Source organism: Drosophila grimshawi, unplaced genomic scaffold (assembly GCF_018153295.1).
Source record: "Drosophila grimshawi isolate 15287-2541.00 unplaced genomic scaffold, ASM1815329v1 contig_311, whole genome shotgun sequence".
NCBI lineage: Eukaryota > Metazoa > Arthropoda > Insecta > Diptera > Drosophilidae > Drosophila > Drosophila grimshawi.
In genome coordinates this window covers 23,294,240-23,300,239 of record NW_025063098.1, presented here as the reverse complement: position 1 = coordinate 23,300,239, position 6,000 = coordinate 23,294,240, and the positions used below count along the sequence as shown (strand labels likewise).

General features: G+C 34.9%; 1 protein-coding gene across 1 annotated transcript in view; it reads left to right on the top strand.

Annotated features, from left to right (window-relative positions):
- The first annotated feature begins 292 nt into the window (after positions 1–292).
- LOC6568382 (soluble guanylate cyclase 88E) overlaps positions 293–6,000 on the top strand; it is a 44,616-nt gene continuing 38,908 nt past the window's right edge. Inside the window, exons 1-2 of the mRNA XM_001994678.3 lie at positions 293–504; positions 1,724–2,012. The gene's annotated coding sequence lies outside the window, so the exon portion shown is untranslated. The remainder of the gene's footprint in view (positions 505–1,723; positions 2,013–6,000) is intronic.

Genomic DNA, 6,000 nt, shown 5'->3' with positions numbered 1-6,000 from the left:
CTGTTGTGGGTCACACAGCATGGCCCGCCTTCATCTTCAGCAGGCGCAGCAACAGCAGCAGCTGACGGCGAATTTCGAATTTCGAAAACTGTTATCAACAAAGAGGCAACGCTTGTGTGTGTTTGGGTGTGTGTATCTGTGTGTGCGGCTGTGTTTGTGGTTGTATGGGTGAGCACTTGCTACTGCTTTTGGCAGATATAAACCCATCAGTAGGCGGCTGTTGCACGTCGCGTGCGGTTTCGCTTTTGCTCCTTGTGCTGCTCCTGGTGGTGCTGCCACATCCTTATTTGTCATTTTACGTTTTCGTTTCATTTCGAGCTCGACAATATTGAAAGTGTGCGTCGTAGTCGCAGTCACCGTCACCATTAATACCGTTAGAATATCTAGACACAAACTAAACTATTACAAGTGGCAGCGTTGTCATTTACTAGTCGCAGTTCGCGGCGTGTGGTCGTCCTCGCGGATTTTCTAACGGCAATTTACTCTTAACAAAAGTGACAAAAAGTATTGTAAATTGAATGTTTCAGATACAAAGATTTTCATATATTTGTTAATTGGGCAAATTTGAACTCATTTCAATTAAGTAAACAAAATGATGACTTACTTATTTGTGTAAAAAATACAAATAGTTTCCAATATAATTCAAATTTGCTTTTTTTTGCTTTTACTAAAAGCTTTAAAAAGTTCTGTTATTTAACTAAATAAAATATTGTGGCTTGCTGAAGCACAAATCATAACGATATATTTAATTTTTCAAAATGATTAACAAATATTATAATACAAAGAGGACAACATTTTAATAAGAGCATTAAATAACTCAACATTATTTAAAATTTAAAAATTAATACTCATAAAAAAAAATTAAAATATTTAAAGTCTAAACCCTTTAATAGACTCAATCAATAAAAAAAGTAAATAATTACAATAAATATATCTTTGACATATCGCTTAAATAAAAAATATATAACGCTTTAATTTTGTTCAAGTTTCAATAGAATACTCGTATTTTGATTTGATATATTTTGCTTGACAATTTGCACCCACTAATCTGCTTAGATAACGAATTTAAATTGGATTTGAAAATTTTTGGGTGTTGAAACATTGAAAGCGTCTGAAACCATAATCATAATTTGATTGCCGACCAGTTAAAATAATTAATTACAGCGCGTTAGAAACGTCACAAGTAAATAAAATATTGAAAATAATGAAAATACCTCAGCAGCCGACGGTGGCTCATTTAAATTCATTACAAACTGGCAGCAGACACAAGCAAGTGGCAAAGGACATAAATGGTGCCCAATAGGGGCAGCGGCCGGGACGACGTCGAGCGCATCAATTTTTCACGCAATTTAATTGAAGAGCGCTCGAGAATTTTTGATTCAAGTCGCACGGTGCGGCATTAAACAGCAAATAAAAACCAAAATTTCTTTATACGCGAGAGATGCCTCGTCTGCCGCGATTCATTTTATTTATTCGTTATGCTGAGTAACTTTGGCGTCACGCCTACAAAAATTATAACGAAGCACACGTGCAAATTGAGCGAAGCGAATAAAAAACACAAAGTAAACCCAAAGCCGAAACCAAAAACGAAACGAAATCAAATCAAATGAAATAAAATTACATATAAGCGACGACGGGTCGTTTTAATACATTTATTGTACAAGGCTTTTACATATGTATATATATATATATGTATATATTGCTTACGACCAATTCCCAGCAGTTTTACAACACGGCGGCAAATCTCCTTTGCGTAATGGAAATCAAAGTACATAAAAATAAAATTAAATGTCATAAATAAAAAACCAAATATACATTAAAGTCGCTTATATGCATCTTCATGTGTCCCATGTGACATGCGGCGGATGATATCGAATTTTCCAAGCGTGACACATATTAAACATTAAAAAACCTTAAAGCAGCCCAAAACAGAAAAAATACCTGTGAACCATTGTTGTCGCCTGCTTTCCCCATCCGCCCCTCATCAACAAGTTTTCATCGCAATTGTGGAGGTGAGTATTTTGAAAACATTTTGATGGCTTACACATGTGAGCTCTAAATACTTTGTGGATGCACATATCCTTCTGCAGTGTCCCTCAATCGGATTATTCATATTAGATGCATACTTGAACATTCTATGCCATTGTGGCATTTAAAACCTTTCTCTAATGCGGGTTTGGTTGAAAATTGTTATCAAACTTAACATCTAGCTGTGTAAAAACTGTATAATTTCATTTGATTATACAAAAATATTATTTTATTTATATTAAATTAGAAAATTAACATATGCTTTTGGAATCGAAGTATACCAATTTTACAGAAGATTAACGGATAGAAAATGCGTATATCGAATTAGGTTTTTGCTAATCTTGAAAAAGAAAAACTTACCTGTAATGCGAGAGTTGTACTACTTTCCATTTAAATGCAAGTTACATGATGATGTTGTTCCCTTCATGGGATTACATACGAGCACCTTGGCCTTAACTGAAATACTTCTTCTGTATTCACACTATTTTCTACTCAAACAAATTGCAATAAATTTGGTGCGCCTTATTTTCACCACATCATATACATATATTATTTACAGATCCTGTTTGGCAGGCAAAAGGAATGGTGTTAAAGTTGAATTCCGTGCCTAAGCCTGCATATATAAAATTCAGTCAAGCTTGCTGCAAGAACCCTTTCGTCCTTTGTCACGCCAACTTACATTCCTGCTAAGGCGTAAAAAAATGTGTAGGCAAAATCATATAAAACTTTCAACGTATTTTTATTATTTGTTTCACTTTGTTCGCTCAGTTTCTTATTTTATTTTATTTTATTTTATTTATCCTTTTTATTCATTTGGTTGTTGCTGTTCCTGTGTTATTTGTTTTGTTTTGCTGCTGCTGCTTTAAAAAAAAAAGAAGAAAAATCAATGCTGAAACGCTTTTTGGTGTGGTGAAAACAATAAAAATGAAAGGACTTCCATGGCATGTCCTCATTTGCATAAATAATACGGAATGCGGCTCAGCAGCAAACGAAAAAATATATAAACGTTTGAAATTATTTTCGGAATGCTCTTTAAAGAGCAGAAATCTGTACACTCGCAAGTTTATGGGCCGACTGATTGCGGCTTTTATGCAGCATTATTTTATGCCCTGCATAAAACTATTTATGAAATGCCATTCACTTATTGTATGTCTATGCGAATGTTAGCTGCATTTGCCCAGCCCCGTTTCAGCCACATTTTTATGTCTGATAGATGGCCTGCTCCAAGCTGTTTTATGTGCCGAGCACTGCAAAAGTTTGGCCAATCGCCTCGTAAAAGTTAAAGTAGGTTATTTAGGCGCAAAAGCGAAAAAGAAACGGCTCCCGTGACATTCAAAATTAATCAATGTAGGCTCAGATATATCACGTTTCCGGTCATTGCCCAGCTAACGATGCGACTATTGTATTAACAAAATTTGGATGTATGCAAGGAGGTAATTCTATTGAAAATTCAAATATTCATTCCTGTTTTGCATTTCAATCTGAAAACAATATTCAAACTTGAAAATTAAGTTGATTATGATGGATAATTAGATTATTTGTGAGAAGCATAACCTTTTTTTTTTAAATCTAAACCAAACAATTACAAGTATCTTTTCAATTCGAATGAATTTTATATTCATTTTTGTTCAAACTGCAAAGCTTTTCTAGTCAGCTGTGAATATTTCACTAATGATGAATACAGACCGGATTGGAAATATATTTCGAAGTATTCTATTTAAAAAATAAGAAAAAAAAGCCAGCGAAAATAATATTTAACATATTTCTCTAGTTTGTGGATACCAAAAGTTTTACGATTCAATAACAAATAATTAACAGTTTCTACATTTTCCGTTTTTTTGCGAGCGTATGAAAGAGTGCCTTAATATGTTATGATTTAAATAAACCCTCTTAAATATTAAACTTTTCTAATTTTATTTACATATAGTGTTTAAAATAAAATGGAGTGGTTAGAATTTATTTAGCCTATTATTTATTATTCAAGTAAGCCAATACGTTTTACAAATCGTTACAAAGTTATTCACATTTTACACAGTTAAAGCAGACAATTTTGTAGCCAATTTTGCACGGCTGTTTCAAATTCGATCTGTGACAGATCAAAGTGTCAAAAATGAAATTGAAAATTTTGCATAAAATAGAAAAACATTTCAATAAGAAAATACAAATAAACATTTTATCAAGTGGCAGCAGAAAATGGCAAAAACAAAAAACAACAGCAACAACTTGCCACCTGTTGCCAAGAGCCTAAAGCCGTAGTTCAAGTCGAACAAGGTGCGGTTGAAGGGCCATGTCAGCTGCTTAACGGCTCGCCGAGCAATCAAGTGGCACACACACACACACACATACACACACATACATATACACATACAAACGCACACACGTTAACACATCCAACGAGAGTCTGGGGAAAGGTAGAATTGTTGGCTATTGTGTCAATGTCATGAACTAAAAAAGTTGATAAATATAGAGAGGGAACAAAAACAATTTGATGGAGTCAGCTTGAAAATTGAATTAGCCTCAGAACAGTTTTGCATAAGCTTTTCGAGTGTGTGTGCGGGTGTGTGTGCGGGTGTGTGTGTGTGTGTGTAAGTGTCTGCTTGTTTGTTTCATATGTGTTGATGCGTATATGTGTGCACACGTCGCTGTTAAATTTAATGCCGCCTACAAGCAATTTGCATGCCAGTGGCTTAGTGCTTATCATTATAATCTACACCAGGGAGCTAAAAAAGGGCTGACGCTGCCGTTTTAATAACGCCTCACGGATCACGGTTGCAGGACACGTCCGCTGAAGAGGAGGAGGAGCAGCATCATCATTATTTGTTGCGGTCTTATACAGCTCATATTACGTTTATTGCCTTGCTGCGTTATAAGCTAAACAAAAACAAAAAAAAAAAATAGAAATGTAAATATATATAAAAAAAAACAAGTCAGTGGCCTGTTACTAAATATACCTTGTTGTGTTGATTTCTGTTTATTTATAGACAAAAATTATATTGATAAGACAAGTGCGATAATAATCGCTGGTTGCATCCGTGACCCCTATGATAAGCCATCGAAATCCTACCAAATACCAGACCTCTGCGTCTGGCCCGTATGCTATTACATTAATTTTGTTCTAATATTATTATTTTTATTTTATTTTATTATTATTTTGTTGTTCCAATTGGGTATGCTTATTGGATAGTAGCTGTTGTTAACTGGTAGTTCTAATCTAATATGAACAACCATTTTTAATAGCTCTACTGCATCGATGCATGCAATTCCCAATTAGTTTTATGTTCCTCAAAAGTAATATGCATTGACAGTGTTAGTTGTTACCTTAAATACTTACAGACTTCGGTGTCTTTTAATGATAAGTAAATTAGCTGTACCTGAACGTTAAGTGACATTAATTCATTTCTCAGATGGGGTATATCACAGTCGTATAATCTCTGTGTTTATATTACGCATTTCACGTTGTGTATGTTTTCCACTTGTCGTTTGATTTGTTTGTTTGCTCGTCTCTCGATTTGTTTTGGTTGCCTGTGTTTTTTGCACTCCGTGTCCCGCCCACATTCCACCGTTTATTAAGTTAATCACTGGTGGTTCTGTCTTTGCCGCTGCCGTTTGTCGTTGTTGGCTGTTGCGGATGTTGGTGTTGTATCTGTTGATAAGCAATATTACGCTGCGCCGTGATTATCATCAATTATTGACAGTTGATTAAAGTTTCGCTTAGCTGCGCTTTGTCTGTCCCTGAAATTGCGAAATTGTGCGGGCAAATATCAAAGTCTTGGCGCAGGACCAGCACGTCCTTCTTTGAATTTAGTAAGCATTGTTACAACACCGGATTCGCTTCACAGCATTGCAGGCTTTAAATTGTTTTGAAGTTTGCTTAACTTACGATATTGGGTGACTGAATGCTTTTTACTTTTAGGTAGAAAGTTTTCTCCTTGTCACCTTATATAAGATTATCAGATTTGTTGCGTGTTGACT